The following is a 17,450-nucleotide window of genomic DNA, read 5'->3' on the forward strand; positions in this document are numbered from 1 at the left end:
TTTCCTTCAAAACCGGTTAACCGGTTATTAACCGGTTTTGAGGATTTTTAGTAAATGGCCGTACTACGCAATAATTACCATTACCTTTAAGAATTCTGATGTTGATGATATCGTTCATTTTTATCCAGTTTTTGGAAATTTGGTAAATGCGGAAATTGCTAAAAATGGCGTGTGTGGTTTGAATGTGATTCGTCTGATTTGCGTTTTCTAGGCATGTCGCGAAGGTCTACAGCTCCCAGAGCCCCTAGTAATACAAGCAATTGATGTAAGAAAACCAAGATCTCCATTTTACCTTTCTTTTAAAAAATATAGTTTGAAATATACGGTAGACTCTGGTTAAAACGACGCTCAAGGGACCGCTGATATTACGTCGTACTAACCGGATGTCGTACATCTCTATTACTAAAACATTTCAATCAATAGGTTTATTTACAGGGTATTATTATCATAGTATTAATACCTTATTTTATTGTGACTTGTTTAGAAAAGTCCTTTTTAGTATGCATGCTTGCTCATCATTTGTAAGTAAAGCTAGTTTATACGCAATCGAAAAATACAAATTGGGTTCTATTTAGCTTATAAGATTAGACGCGAGGCGAACAAATTGTTAAAATTTTAAAAGCAATACTCCATAAGTTACATGGCCACAATGTAATCTTGCTACTTGTTGTAGGCAAGACAGGGGGCCGTGCTCGGGTGGAAGTAGCTTTGTTTCCTCAATTTACTAGTAAAGCTAAAAACGTTGTCGCTCGTCGTTGCAACCGGACTTGACGGACGGATTCTGTGTAAAATGTGTCGTAAAAAGCGGCTGGTCGTTAAAATCGGAGTCGTAATAAACGGATGTACTTTCATACTATCACATACGAAAACCAAATAAATACTTGTGCTTATGTCGTTGTGAGAGGTTAGACGTTAGGTCTATGCGGAGTCGTAATATACTAACCGAACTCTACTGTCTTGTATAAAATGTATAATTGAGTAGACTCGGGACTAATTTTTAAAATAAAATCATTACAGATAATAATGTTGTCAATGAAAAGTAATGAATAAATCTTTATTATTACAAAACATTAAATAATTACGTATTTTTGAACCTTTTAATGCCTAATTTTTGAAATTTTGAGAAATAAATACAGTTTCGGTTATTAACCGGTTAGAGACTATAAAAACCGGTTTTTAACAGAGGCCAAAAAGTCTCGGTTAACCGGTTTTTCGGTTAACCGGTTAACCGGTTTGCACACCCTATTTACTAGGTAGTACTTTTGTACAAATTCATGATGAAAAACTGCAATGATATATAGTGTATTACATGAGACATAACATATTACTAAAAAAACTATAATAAACAAATAACATGCAATTAATCAGTAACTTTAAATATGAAAAAATCATAACATTGAAAAGGCCAACTATTTTCATCACTAGCACAAAGGATTATTACAAGACTACCTACCTGAAGTATTTAGTGAGATGGAAATCACTTACAAAAAAAAAGTTCTAAGAAAAAACATGAATGAGTTTGTTGGCCGATTCTGTAACATTAATTTAATTAAGATAACTAACGTCATTTCGTAGTTAAAAAAAATCTAATGGTGGGTATCAGCCGTATGTAAGAACTCTGCTTCGGTCGTTTGATTAACGACAAGTGTTATAAAATAACTGCTTGACGTAGACTGTAGGTACCAGTGGCGTAGCGTGAAAATTATCGTTGGTACCTAAAGCCTTCTGCAGATACTGGAAAATTTTAGGGAACCCGTTGGGAATCGAGTTATCGACGCTACGCCACTGGTAGGTACTTACCTAGTGTTATCTCCATTACCGCAAAACATTAACTCGTAAATTTGGCTTTAATATGAGATAGCACGCGTCAAAATAATAGATGTTTAATATTATGAAACTCTATGATGTTTTAAACGCGCTTGCTGCATTGAACATCGATACGTATAATACTTATTCCAGTAACACATCGTCACTACTTTAAAAAAAACTTGTATCTTCGTTTGTCAATAAAAAGAAAATTGTAGTAAATATGTATGGAATGCATATAGACTTACTGCGTTTTAACTTTGAGGAACAGCGTGAGATACGAGATTTTTTAAAAGTAGTGACGACATTTTTCTACGTCTTAAAATTTTATTTGTACATAAATAAATAAAGAAGGTACTCGACCGAAATGTGTTCTATATGTTATACGCCATATATCTTTAGATAGATTAAAAGTGAGTATATATGATTGTATTGTAAATAACATTTCAAACATCACTGGTGTATATTAGAGCTCCGGGCGACAATCGAACTCTATTCGGACAGTCGTTATTCAAAAGTAATTGAATCACAAAACCTTCGTTCGTGGTTATAAATCACTGGACTTAGCGGATTGGTACCGACCGAAAAACGTTCAAAATTCACTTTGGTCATCTTTCTGTTTTGCAACGACGACGACGGGTTGTCATAGAAAGTCGGGAAGGTCATAGAAATCATCACATATTTTTGCCGGTGAATGTACACCGGCAAAAATATGTGATGATTTCTATGACCTTGTCACATTAACGTCTTGTTGGAAATTTCATACGAATTGTGAAACGATTAAAAGCGACAAGGTACAGAAATCATCACTTCTTTATGCCGGTGACTGTACCTATTATGCAAAAAATGCACACCCAAGCCATGAAATTAAGTGAATTTATAACGTCGTTGCTGCTAAGTAATGTTATTGCATGGTTGCATACTCTTGTTATAGTCAGCATCAAATATACAGTGCGAGTGCCAGTCAAAGTGCAAAATATACCGGAACACATCCTTATTTTTATGGTAATAACGGTTACGATACTTATACCTATTTGCCGACTTGGCTGTCACAGAATATTCGATGTTCACTTAACTTCAGTGTCGATTCGAACAAATCAGTGCCATCTCGATTAGTCCTTAAAGTGACGATATAAATATATATAGTGTGCTACATTAGTTTAGAAATTAAATGCTTCCCACTCCTCGCTTGCACCGCGCCTCTATCGATCGCGACCTAATTGTGACCACAGGCCATACTTAATCGAATTAAGCGCACAATACAACGATACGAGCACGATATGAGTATCGTCCACTATCGGGAGACAAAGCGGGCATCTCGCGTCAGTCCGGCTGATGGTCAGCTTGATGCTATCTAATCAGATGCAAGGCGTGTGGTGTGGAATGCTGCTTAGTCATAGACTTTACACTCTACAGCATCTAAGTTTATTTTCTCTGCATGATATTTTTGGTAAGGTACAGCGGGGCAATTCTCGACTGGAAGGCAATTGTAACTAAGTAATCCATTTTTTCCATTATTACAGTATGATGTTGAGTTCTACATGCATCCACTGAACACGCCTACCATATGTAACCGGTGGACACTCTATTTAATAATGCAAACATTGTAAAACATGGACAAAATGGACCAGTTACATTTGCCCCCTAGTCGAGATTTGCCCCGCTGTACCTTACAATGTTTTAATTATAAAAATAAAATATTACCTAACCTATACCTATTGAAAGGAGATGGCGGGACGACCTGGAAGCATTCTACCCAAAATGGTGGGAGAATGCCGACAACAGGGTCGAGTGGAGAAAGCGAGGGGAGGCCTTTGCCCAGCAGTGGGACACAAAAGAGGCTAATTAAAAAAAAAACCTATTTGTAATATTTATAGAACATCATTTTTCAATACTAAAAATTATTTCCCTCGAATCTTTTCTCACAACACAGTCGATTTAACAAAATAGATCTTTCGTCCCACCAATACTAGACGAAGCCGAAGCTACCATATCGCGCAGATGGCAAGATGTATCGCAGGATATTTTTATAATCAATTCGTTTCACCGAACATGTCACGTAGTCAGTCAATAGTGTCAATACAAGTACCTACATTAAAAAAAAACAGTGCAGTGTACCATATTTTCTTAAACTACTGTTAAACAAAATTAAGTCGCTATTTGCCTTTGTATCAAATTACAGGTAGGATAAAGAATAATGAACTAATCTACCGAATATTATCAAATCAAATCTTCAACAAAATAAAAAAATATGCTTTTTATCGTTGATTTAGGTATAAATATTATAAACTATAAATTTATTATAATTGTGGTCCTGGGCTGGTGTAGGTACGGACATTCATGATATGATGGCTCTGACTTCAGACATTGTCTGTAAATATGTAAATTTTGTTTGAACAATCGGAAACGAAAGATGGCAGACGAAACGTAATAGTAAGTTTAATGGTATGATATATAAGTAAATATTACATAAAATTATTTTCAGCTGTACCTAAGGTAACGAACCCAATTATGGACAGTTTAAGAAAAAAATTCGCCTGTTTTTGATATTTCACTGATAAATGTAAAAATTCTACCGCTAAGCGTGTTAAATCTTGAATGTCCTATCCTTCTTTTACATTTCAAGCGTATTGCAGAATAGATACTCCTATTGGTTTCTTCATGCTTAACAAATTAAAACCAGGTGTTTTTTCTCCAATTATGGACGGCAGTTCTCCAGTAATGGATCCCCCATTATGGACAGTGAAATAAGTTTAAAATTTTAGTTTTAAAGCCAACTGATACTCAATGAGTCAATTTTATATACCATAAATACAATTAGTTTGGGTAATTTTAACATAGGATTGTTTTATGTAAATTTTGGTTTTGTAATTTGTTCCTTGTCCATCATAGGAGGTACGCAGTTTTTCGGGTCCAGTAATGGACACTCGCAAAATAACGCCATTTCTTTATATATTTGGAGCAACAAACTAGTATGTTTTATACCTTATCTCATGCTTAATGTAGTAAGTAAAACGCAATCAAGTTTACACCGTGTATTATTTTTTTATTATTTTATACATGAACTCAACTCTCTTAGCAATATTACTAAGAATTCGTCTTGATATTTTTTTCAATAAACTGGTGAATTTTATCTTGTCGCCAAATCCTTCATTGAAACTTCAAAATGAAACAGCTCTACAACTCTAGTTTATGGTACATAGCCGTCAGTTTTTAGAAACTTATTTTAGATACTTATTTTTAAGGATTTGTATTTTTTTGTCCATAATGGCATCACCGTCCATTATGGGGTATTTTACGTTACCTATACATCCAAACTAATATTATAAATGGGAAAGTGTATGTGTCTGTTTGTTTGTCCGTCTTTCACGGCAAAACGGAGCGACGAATTGACGTGATTTTTTTAAGTGGAAATAGTTGAAGGGATGGATAGTGACATAGGCTATTTTTTGTCTCCTTCTAACACCCCACTTCTCTAAAATGGGGGGTGGAAGTTTGTATGGAGCGTTCCGCGATTTCCGAATTTATCGCGAGCGAAGCCGCGGGCAAGAGCTAGTATATACTATATATACAATACACCTACACATACACAATATTATATGTAGACTTATTAATCCTATTATTTATTGTAAACCTTTGTGAGATAGGTTACCTTCCCGAGTTAAAGATTCTGACACCAATGAACACATAATACGAGTACCCGAATCGCAGATCCAACCCCGTTGACAAATGATCCTTTCTAGCCGAAATGACAATCGTTGAAGCTAGACGCCGATCAAATGCAGTCTACCTCTGTCGCACCAGTACAAAAGAGCAATAGACAGAGCTACGAGAGACCCTTCCTCCCCTTAGTCCGTACGTAATACTTGAACGGCCCCCTATCTACATATGTAAATTTTGCGTTAAGCAAAATATGTATCTAATATTATGGGTATGTATAACAAAATAATAAAAAAAAAAAATCAGGGAAGAGAAGCAATCCTACAGTTTTTCGCTCTATCTCAGTGCGACACTTATTTAAGATGACAATGATGACATGAATATGCTTGACTCTTGGCTGGTCTAATTCGGCGGCCAGGCGTAATGTTTGTGACCCGCACCTTAACTAAGGTTAAATAATTGATGCCCACTCTCGCCCCAGTTTCCTAGTGATGGGCTGGCAGTAATCAGATTACTGACAATTAACTAGTATGATTAATGTCTTACCTACATGAAAATCAATTACTTGTTACTTACTCTACTATAGCCAAGAACACAAATGTCATTTGGATGCTGCTCAAATACCTGACACAAATGTGAAGACCTATTGTCAGTATTATTATTATGTATGATGATTGATGATACCTACAATGATGTAAGTACTTATCTTATATTTGAGAGAGGTGTCCGATTGTATGAGAATTGCAAAATATTGTGCAATAAGCCACTAAGCCTAAACTTATATTTAACAAAATATTTTACACGAGTGCGTAGCCTAAATTACAATCGTTCACGCTAGACGCCGATCGAATTCGAAACGCAGCTCGCAATCTGGCTCTGTCGCGCCAACACGGATGAGCGATAGAGATAGCTGGCTACGATAACGATATTATAGTAAGCGTTTGCGCATTTGGCAACGTTCTCATGTCACGCTACATAGGTAAATACTTGAGTCTGATAAATGAAGACATTTTGTACGAGTTGAACACGATCATGACGTGATAACACGGTGTTTAATATTTTTGCAGTTCATCGTTGTGACAAATATCAAATGGAATCAATATTTTCAAATACTATCATCATAATCATAATATTATTAGGTAGATACGACATGTATCTAATCTACGTATCAACTGCAGTATTGTCAAAAGGGATGATGAAATATTAGTTCATCTATATACCTGATGCGATACCAGGACACAATTTTATTTTAATCAATTACATAAGTACGAGTAAATTGGTACAAGGAAACATATTAACTCCCTATTTGTTAAACCTACAGGTGATTCACAACACGTGAGTGAGGAACGGAGGACTAACCTTTAAAAATTATAAATACAATACTCGCACTTATATGTTACATGTCTTGTATTGAGTACATTTTAATCACAATTTTGTCCTTGTAACTCTGCCAAATACGGAAATCCTTGAGCGTTATTAAAAATGACACACTTGAGATACGATGTTTCAAAAGTAGCTAGACTCTGATAACGTCAAATTGGACACTTGTTCTGAATAAAAGGAATCGGTCTGTTGGGATTGATTACTATGAAATATTGGGGGAGGAGGTTTAAAATAAGCTATAAACGCATGACGTGATTGATGGACGCCCCTATGTGGTTTTGGTTATGTTATCACCTTGTCTCACAATGTTTACGACATTTAGAATAAGTAGTCCTGATTAGTTAATTACTTTGACAAGTTTCTTGAAATGTTTCAATTCCCTGGATATGATGTCCCATCACTAGAGGACGTGTGTATGAAAATTGAATTAGCGCAAGTGGGGTCGCGCGTGGGCGCGTGCTCTGTGTCGCTACCAGGGTGGCTAGCCGAATGGCACAATCGCTCACGAAACGCTCACGAAACGAAGCGCTAGTAGGTATCTATCTCTATTGCGCTTGCGTCGCGACAGACCAGGAGTTTTTGGCGTCGGAAATTCGGCTACGGGGCCAGGAGATTTAAATACGTTACTCGATAGCGAAAACTTCACGGAACCTGAGAGTCATTGTACGGAGAACGTGAACATCGCCCTCAAACAGTTAGTTACTAGAACCAAAAATTGTTTAAGGTCATATTCTGTGATATTGAGTAATAGCCTACATTAAAAACTTATGGTAACGAGGCTGGAGTCGTTGAGATTGCACTCAGTGCTGAAGGAATTTAAATAAAGGACTAAGTATCATAACTTACCTATATGAAAAGTTGCATGTTAATAATAGATGTATAGTGTGTAGTAACAGCTGCGATCAAAGCTAGCGGCTCAGAAAACACATCATGAACTGTACAGGATATATATTATGTAAGCAAAAACGAATTTCGCCATATTTTGTACGTCTGTTTAGGGCGTTCTGTATACAACTGTGTGATAAAGATAAAACTGATAAAACGGTATACTTGGGTAAACGAGATCTGCGGCGTTGCCAATGGGAAATCCAATGATAGTACGACGCTCTATATTTGTTTAGAAAAGTGTGACTAACTTGAGTTTTTAGTACATTAATCGATAGCACAAAGACTAAAATAATATTGTAGCTTCCTCCATACAATGAATTTCATTTTCCGTGACATTTACGTTATCGAAATAAAAGTTAAAAAAAAAACAATTGTACGGCCAGTGGCCCGTTTCTCGAAAGGTGTGTTTCCATGACAACCCATACGATTTGACAGTTCGCACACTTGTAATACAAGGCTTGTACCTTTCGAGAAACAGGCCCCTGGTCATAATAATGTAGGTACACATACTTATTTAAGAACTTGACGGTACCTATTTCAATCACATTTATTTAGGATTTTGTTTTAAAACAACCATTTTTTATGCAGAGGTTTTATGTTGTTGCTATTAATAGCATAGTCTCGATATTGGCAGCCTGCAGGATCTACACAAACTCAGCAGTACTTCGTCAGTCGATCGATAATATAGTAGATCTCGATGTTTTACTTTTCCTTCCTGATGAAAGCAAACAGCTTACTATGCAGCCTCCACAGAAATACTGTAATTTGGGGTGAGTTGGGCCAAAACACATTTTCAAACCTCTATAACATTTTATTTTTACATATGCAAACTAAATGGTGTAAGTATACTATAAGTGGTCCACACGTTTGTATTTTCGTTTTGTTGGGTAGTTCCATTTCATGACTTTATGTTAAACAACTAATCACATCTCACCCCGTAATTTGAGTAAAATGGGATTTTATACAAATGTGATTTTGGAAGATTATTTGATCGATGTTTTTAAAATTTATATTTTACGTATAGCTCTATTTTAGATTGTAATACATTATTTCCGTAGCAGTAGCCTTAAAATCCCATCTCACCCCCCATTCGTCCCGTCCCTCGGGTCCTCCCTGTCATAACCCAACTCCCCCGCGAACCCTACTCACTCCAAATGATGGTAGTTGTCCTGTATAGGTGCCAATGCGATTTAAGGACCACTGAGTGTTATTTTGTAACGCTGTCCCGTGATGATTTCTGGTCGGAGTAATTTTATGCATGGATGTGTCGACGGCGTGGCGTGTGGTGGCGAATAAATCGCCGTTCTTATTAACTTTTTGCCGTAAAAAGGTGTGAAACCCAGTTTGATATCCGACTCCTTGTAGGTAGCGGTATCTGTGGTTACTTTACGGATATTATATGTTTACTTACATAAGTTACTTATGCTAAGTTTTATAATGTTTTTCTAATTGTATAAACAACTAATTGTATAAATATTTTTTCAACGAATGACATAACAATAATGGTTTCGTTGTTTTCTAGCCCTGAAAACGCGTACCAAACAGCCATGTAATGTTAGTATAGTACGTACTTACATTACAAGCACTTCAATGCCTTCTACTATTTTATTAATTATTATGACATCAATTACAATTACCTACGTAATTATAGTAGACATATGTTTTTATTTATGCAAAGTAATGAGATAATTAAAATGAATACACAATCATAAAAACGAAACATAGAAGCCACATGAATAAATAAGATAATATAGTTTATTACTAAATAAATACAATATTTTATTCAAACGAACCCGCGCATGCTCCACGGTTTTTTTTATCGTATTTCTATTGAAATACATTAAGACTTATTATGTTATTAATATTAAAATATAAATCTATTTATTACTTGGGTGAATAATATTTTTACAACTCAAATTTGTTTTATCAATCAGCTTCTGAAGATAAGACTATTTATCAATTAAATTGGTTGATTTGTACAAATATTTATATGGTCAGATGTAAACAACACGACAAAAACAATTTAATCTGTGCTAATACAAAGAGGTCACGTAAACGACAAAATTTTCAGTTTTTTAATTCTTAGTACGGCAGTGGCAAATAAGCATACGGCCTGCTTATGCAACTCCAAAGGTGTTACATAAGCGGTGTCGACCTTCACCCTCGGCATCCTTTTAATGTTTTGCAACATTGGCAACTCCACTCACATGAGTCACACACAATGCCCATACTTCTCTTTCGGGCATAGTATAAGGACATACAGAGTTCAGTTCACCAGCTTAATACGTACCATTTAAATAGCATGGGAAGTTTCTTCTGCGAGTAAATTATTGATCGCCGATCGGCGAGCGTGGGAGTCGGCAGTCGGCGAAACGATTACCACTAAAGCGCGCTTCCACCTCAACATCAAGCTTGTAAAATAATAGGAGGAAGTACCTACGGCTTACCCCGAATTAACTGTACATGAAATATGTAACGTTTATATCTAGAAATCTTGTGTGGTGGTGGTGTAAGCGGGGTAGCAGGGATCAGCAGGTTAACAATAAATTAGACAAAAATTCCCCTAACAGTAATATAAACGTGGTTGATGAGCATCAGTTTACTGAGTTTTTTACAGTCAAGATAAAACTAGGTACTTAATATGTTAAGTTTAGGTATTTTTTTCTATAATTCCTCCTACACGTTTTGGACTTATTATCTTTTATAGGTACGACTAAGAACATGCGTAGAATGAATCCTGTACGTAAAAAACCAAAACGTAACAAGATTAACGACAGAATAAATAAGACGTCATGTATCATCAGTACAATTAGAGATAAGCCAGTCTTATGACGCTCATATCAGTTTAGAATTAGAATGTTTGCTTATCATATCAAATTAGGGTCTCCCCACATCTAGCGTCTCGCGAGCGTAATAGCGTTGGACCAACTGTATGGAAAAAGACGCCGCGTCGACGTTGCGTCGACGTCGCGCCGACCAGGCGTCAGGCTTTGCCATACAGTTGGCCCGACGCTACGCTTGCGAGACGCTAGATGTGGCCCGGACCCTTAGAAGTACGCATATTTGCAATCTGGATCCATATAACGTTGATCTGGATTGAAATGGAGATAATTGATTTACTCTAGTAAGCGCGTACAGGTATCATAGGTACGTTATTGTTAATTCTCAACGCTCAGACTGGTGAATTGACGCCTACCCCCTGTGGCGGTCGTCAGAGTCCCACGTTACGTTCAAAAACTCTTCAGTAAATCCAACAGGCATCTTGAGAAGCGAAATTTAGAACATTAAAAGTTGGCAAATCAATTGTCAGGCCCACTTATCTTGCTCAACAGGTCCCCAAGCAGCGGGGGTAAGTCTCTCGTCAACACTTCTTACCACGTGGATAAACTTTTAAGTGGTTCTTACATTAATATAATCATCACTTGCATTCTTAAGAACATTAGAAATAAAGTTACAAATATTTTAATTCCATAAGGCATTGTTATTTTCAATTGGTCATCTTGGTTCGACTTGGTTCACTAGGCAGTTGATGAGGAAATTGTATTCCCATGAGAAAGTCTAAAAGCTTGTTTACAATAATTTTATAATGGGTAGTACATATAGCCTGTACTGGAATGTTGTTATAATTTTCAAATAGCTTGATGGGTATCTATTTGTAGGTTACACTTCAAAGATCGTCACCCATATATAGATTATTTACTACTACAAAATTAGAAACGATCAAATCATATTCATACAAACAGATACGATATACTCGTATCGTATCAGCTTTAAAAAAAAAACAAATATGACGAAATGAACCGTGACAGGAGTGGTAATTACGATTAATTAGGGCCCTGCATAGTAAAGTAGTTAATGAAGTAAACTGTGACCACAACATTTCAATAGGTTTTTTCCTCCGATCGCTGTCAGCTGGCCGTTTTCTCAGGCCCCGCCATGGCAGTGGTTTACGTACAGTAACTTCTGATTGTATAGAACACATTGACTTGTTAGTGAACAATCATTTACGTGAAGGACTAAAGTAATAAGTACACACAAATGATGTAGGGAACAAATCAAATTATTTTATTAAATATTTTTTGAATTGTTTTTTAAGTAAGTAATAACACTACTATATATAAATTAAAAACTGCAATAGATACCATACACTAAAGAAAAATGATGAATGAATGAATGATGACGATGATGAGATGAATGGTGATGATGATGATGATGATGATGATGAATGATGAATGATGATGATGATAATGAATGATGAATGATGATGATGTGGACTTGATCGCTTTTTCTTTAGTGTATGGTATCTATTTCAGTTTTTACACACAAATGATTTAAGATTTTTGTATTTGGTCAAGTTTAACTCTAATTCAGTCTTTACCCTCATCTTTATAAGAATAGAGTTTAGTTTGCGACACTACGACAAATTATAATAACTAAGTTCAAAAGCAAATTTTGTTAAAACAATTCAACGCTAATGAATAAATTGAAAATATGTATACATTCCAAGCAGTACAGCTTGGGTGAATCGGAAGCAATCATAAAATTGACACTGACTGAGACAAGTTAAATTCCCGTATGTCCTCTATAAAATTACAAAGCTCTTTTGTAAGCTCTCGCACTGTATATAAATATGTGTCAGAGCAGCATTGTATTGTGTACAAAAGTAAAGTACCATCACACAAACCCCATTCCCCTTGTTTCTATAATATAATAATCCACTCGAATATGCAAGCGATTAAACGGAGCCACCCGCTTATTACCGCCGGTATCGGCCAATGCTTCCGTAATTTGACGGGGAAACAAAACTGTTATTTGGACTTGTGGGGACTCTTCGCCCATTAATAACTTAGTGGCTGTTCAGGTTTTTTACGGGTTTGGATAAATATGGTTTCGGTCGTAGTTACGCTTGTATTGAACGCGTATCTACTTATATCCTATTGATATTTCATTGGTGACATCTGGCTAAATAGTAAGTAGCTCGTGCTGTACGGTATTTACTTACAAGTAAACACAAACTCAAAATGACTTTCTATAACTCACTAACTAGATAACAGTACATAATTTTTCCTTTGTAATTCAACCGAATAATGACATTAAGAACAGTAGTTACCGCCATAGGGTTTTTTTTAGTCCGTTGTTGGCAAACATGCAAAACGGCCCGTCCGATGGTGAGCACCGTAGAATACGGACACGAAACTCCAGAGAAATTTCCTACGCGTTGTCAACTCTTTCTGGTCCACTTCTTTTTGACAAGCCCTGCAAGACCCTTGGAGCATCATCGTACATCGACATTCCTCTTAAACTGCAATAGAAGAAGAATCGGAGCATCCGTAATAGTATGTGCTCAAAACTCCTAAATATTTTTTATCTCATTGTTGCTAAATATAAGTAATTTGTAATTTGATTATGAAATAATTTTGTAGGTATTTTTTTAAACTGCTTTTAAGAAAAAAAATCAATATACCGCCTTTTTGGGGTTCTGGTGAAAGCTCCTTAACTTAAAAAGCGAAAGTTGGATTACTTATGTAGAAATGTCACTATAAGTGTGCCGTATTTTTTTCTGAAACTTATAAAAATACCAAAGTCACTACAAGCGTGCCGTTCAGATTTGAGGAGTTCCGTTCTGACCATCTGACCATCAAAGTCAGCAATTCCACTGCACCAAATGTCACTGTTCCGTACGTAAATACATGCTGTTCCATTAAAAACACAAAAATTTCATCCTTTCAGATTCGAGCAGTTCCCTCGAATTCTCCAGGATCCCATCATCAGAACTAGGTTCTAAAAAAATGGGACCAATCTGTATGCATATATATTAAATAAAAAATTCAAAATCGGTCCAGTAACGACGGAGATATCGAGGAACAAACGTAAAAAAAAATAAAAAATAAAAATACAGACGAATAGAGAACCACCTTCTTTTGAGAGATTTGAGGCGGCGGTTAAAAATATTAAAAATATTATGAAGTAAAGGTGGATGCTTTAGTTCTTGCTTTCTTTACAAACCCTCCCAGAATTACATGGCCATGTAATGTCAATTAGTTACAATTATAACCGAGTTGTATAAGTGGAGGTAGAGGTGAAGGAACCGTTAGGCGGTGAAATATGCAGCAGCGCGGGAACCCGCACCTGGCTGATCGCCGAGGGAGGCGTCGGCACTGGAATCACTTGTGTGCCTGTCTGTTTCTGTTACGTGTGTTGTCATTGTGCTGTAATTACCATTTGAAGATGAAGGTACTAGTAGAAAGCCTGTAAAAATACCTACGTCGGACGGTGTAAATTTGTTTTTTCGTTTATAACTAGATTTAGCTACTGTTTTTTGTTGTTAAATAAGTACTTTTGTAAGTTGGAGGTGACGTTTACCTTAGATGTCTTAGTGTCTGTCATGCCACGTTTACGTCACATCTCTTGTTTACACTATAGTTGGTGGAAGGTATTCCTAAGTTTGTTATTTGTTTTTCTATTGTTGTTTTGTTATGTTATGTATTGTTTTGTTATTTGTTTTTCTAAAGTATTGCAATTGCAAGTACAAGAATTAGGTACCTGCTGACGTTGATTAAAGTAACATGACAAAATACGAGCGTTTCCGAAAAAATGCGATGGAAAAATATGAACACGTTTGAAATTAATTTTGACAGCACCTTTGTTCACGTACAGTAGTAGATCTACCGTTTAACTGAAAGCTTTATATGGGTCATATGCTTACGTGCGTTTTCACATTATCCGATCCGATATTGGATGTAGGACTGATATCCGTCATCTGTCATTTCCTTCCGACATCCGATATCGGATCGGATAGTGTGAAAACGCACTAAGGGTCAACTAATGAGTATTAAAACTATCTTCTAAACTTACATCCACTATAGTTGTAGTAGGTAGACTATTGTATTTACTCATTTATTAAATACTGATTACTTGTATTCCAAAAAGGAATATTTTTTTTATTATACCAGCATAATCCTTAGCTTTCCTGTTCCAGTGGAAGATATTATAGTGTAGGTATGTTGTAATGTAGATATTTATTACGAAACGGTGGCCACCTCATGCAATATTCACAATATAATGACTGCGCGTGGCGTTGCCCATGTCCCCAACTAGACATTACCAATACTGTCTAGGTATTTATGTCTATAGCTTATGTCATTGGTTTTGTAAACGTAAAATATTAGTTAGGTACCTACCTACCTATATTTCTAGACTTAAAGATTTATACCGACGTTTATACTGACGACCGATTTGGCGTTCGAATCCAGGTAAGGGCATTTATTTGTGTGATGAACACAGATATTAATGTTCCTCAGTCATGGATGTGTTCTATGTATATAAGTATACATTTATCTATATAAGTATGTATATCGTCGCCTAGCACCCATAGTACAAGCTTTGCTTAGTTCTAGGTTGATCTGTGTAAGGTGTCCCCCAATATTTATTATTTATTTGTGTATAAATAATAATAATATAATAGCTTTTTATTTCCACATTACATTTCAATAATACATTCTTATAGTGTTTAATTTCATTAATTTAATGTGGATCCTTTTAGGGTAAAATCCTCCTCACACTTTCTCCATTGGTCTCTATTTTGGGCTGTCTTTAATAGCCAGTCTATGCCTGCTACTGAAATGATGTCCTCGGACCGTCTTTTTGGTTTCCCTTATTTCTTTATCCAGCTGGTTCATTTTTATATAGATTTGTAGATTCTAATGTTCACCTGTCTTTATACTACCTAGGTACTACTTTAAAGATTTATCAATGTGTTAAAAATAAAAGGCATAGTAATACACTCGCCCATTTTTTAAGGGAACTGGTCATCAGCATCACAACTACCATCACAATAGTCAGTCCTATTTGATATTAAGTTACAAACAAAAAGCCTCGTCCAAGAAAGTTAAACCACAAAACACGAACGCACCAAAACAGTGTGAGTGGCAGGTCGTGATCGCACCCGTTCGGCTCCTCGGTAGCGCATGCGCGTCAACTGTCAAAAGCAACTGGCAGCTACAGCGCGCCTCAAGCAACTACCATCCTTGGAATATGGATAAACTTTGAACACTTGGGTGAAAATTGTGTGAAGTATTTCTTTCCAACTGACATACGAACGGAGGAATTTATATATTCGATTATAGTTCTTAATATATGTGTAGTTTAAATGAAAATGGTGTGAATCGCAAGAGTTGTTGGTTGTTAAGAGTTCCTTTGGCAAGCCGAAGCGATAGGTCAGTATTAATATAGTAGGGATACTGAGTTTCAAGGCAAGAAGTGGACAACAGTTGAGTTATTTTTGTTAAAAGCGCCAAATGAATAGGTTAACTTCAACCTCGGTTAAATCCACGCACCCTCTTAAGAAAGATTACCTTTTCTTAATCCCGAAATCCCAGATTCTGGCCCTTATCCAGGTTTAAAAACACAAATCGAATCAATTTATTTTTCGTCTAGCGATATAACGACGTCGATATCACAATTAACTTTTAGCGTACACCAATAATAATAAATTAGGAATATATCCCATAGGACGTAAAAACTTGGTCACCCCAGGTCAAGTGTCAGGCGGCGCAGGCGCACAGTAATAGAGATCTCGTATCGCTGGCAATTTCACGCCACCTGGACTTGATGGACACACGCCTTTTTGCTTCACTCTCAATCGTGTTACAGTACAGATCTTATTTATATTTATTTTAGAACCGTGTTTGAGCGGTTGCGTACACGTGTAAAATTATGAGACTGTTCAAAAAGGTCACAGTTACAAATTTATTATTGTAATTTTACTTGGTGAATGCTTTCGATTGAAATTAATAAAAGTAAAATCCGTCCCTTGTTGAGCTTACCGCGGGGCTCAGTCAATCTGTGTAAAAAATGTCCTATAATATTTATTTATAAGCCCTAGACTATACTTACGGGTCCGGAGGCATTCAATAGCGCTGGTAGTGTATCTGTAGTTATGACCTTTAATAAACAAACAAGAACAACAGCAGGGTTAGTTAGATAGACTACCCGTCCTTATGTCATTAATACAGTTAGAAGAAGACGTGTCATCTATCTCGCGGCGACATACTCCCGCGGCAATCATGTGCTAGGCCTACAGTTAAGACAAAAATGCAGTTAGGTACATGAATGATTTGACTCCAACGATTAATGGTTTTAACATGTGATTGCCAATTACCTTCTATTGTTTCTCTGCCGTCAAATCAAGAGTGTTATGTGAAAGTTAAGTTTTTTGTCTTAAATAAATATGCAAAAAAAATCAGGAGTTAGGACAGACAGACCAACGTTAATTAATTATTTTAAACTTTGGCGTCTTCACAAAAAAGTACGGTTCTTATTCATGAATACTATGCTTAATAAGGTTTATGTTGTTTTAATTGTACGAGACGAAGACCTGGATACTATTATATTTATACATTTATAACGATATACAAAACTTTTAGAAATAATGACGTGATAAGTAATTAAATAATGCCCATCCTAATGCGGGAATCTTCGGGCAGCAGGGTCACTTCCAATCAGGAAGTAAAACCCGTAAAAAAGATTTTCTCTAGATAAAAATATACTCAATAACTTTAACATAGGAACATCAATGTACTTATCTTTTTATTGCCGTGTATTTTATTTCTGACAAATACGCCTCCCTCTAATTATATCCCACCTAACAACTTCATGTTATTATTTGAAAATATTTTAGTCGCATCAACTTTCGCCAATTATTGGGGTAACAA

Source organism: Leguminivora glycinivorella, chromosome 1 (assembly GCF_023078275.1).
Source record: "Leguminivora glycinivorella isolate SPB_JAAS2020 chromosome 1, LegGlyc_1.1, whole genome shotgun sequence".
Taxonomy (NCBI): Eukaryota; Metazoa; Arthropoda; class Insecta; order Lepidoptera; family Tortricidae; genus Leguminivora; species Leguminivora glycinivorella.